Raw genomic sequence first — 908 nt, 5'->3', positions numbered from 1 at the left:
GTATGTATGTCATGTATGTTATGTAGGTATGTAATACATATATTGCATTAATACAGATATATTTAAATATATGTCATATATATATTTATTTATTTATACATACACGTATATAGAAATACACAAATATATACACACTAGTATGAGAGCGAGGGAGGCTCTTCCTTAGCAGAATACACAAGAATGCACAAAAGCAGACAGCTTGGCTCTTGGTTGTCCTCTGTATTCATTCCGGCCTACGTTTTGAGAACTTAGTCTCATCCTCGAGGCTAAAAATGAAAAGTAAAGTATAGTACAAATAAGTAAAACATCAACACAAAAGGTAAATGTGAAATAAAATTGATAAAAAAAGAGAGAATGAAGTAGCATCTTTTAACGAACAGACCTTATTCCTCGAAGTTCAATACCTGTATAAATATAAAAAGTAAACATGTGGGGAGTGGTTCAGGCTCTGGTTAATGTTGTCTAGTTTTCCATGATTTCTGATGGTTGATGATTCAGTGTTGGACAACTTATACCCAGTAAGAAAACTCACGCCACTATGTGGGTCACATCCGACTTGAAGGATATATATTACTGACCAGCCAACACGAACACCACCTCCATATTCTTGAATTGTATCTCTATAGACCTATAGCTTGAATCGTTAGCGATCCCAAAGCTTGTTCCTTCTTTGAACAATTATTCCTCGTCTCGTCCCACGCCCCTTATATATATATATATATATATATATATATATATATATTATATATATATATATATATATGTGTGTGTGTGTGTGTGTGTGTTTATATAACTGAATAACGAAAATATGGAACGTGAGGAACATATAAATAAAGACAAAATCCACGAAGGAAAGAGAAACAATGGAGATCTACAAAGCCTTTCGACGTCTCGTCCTTTACTTAGCA

Source organism: Macrobrachium nipponense, chromosome 2, assembly GCF_015104395.2.
Source record: "Macrobrachium nipponense isolate FS-2020 chromosome 2, ASM1510439v2, whole genome shotgun sequence".
NCBI classification, from domain to species: Eukaryota; Metazoa; Arthropoda; class Malacostraca; order Decapoda; family Palaemonidae; genus Macrobrachium; species Macrobrachium nipponense.
This window is presented reverse-complemented; position numbering follows the sequence as displayed.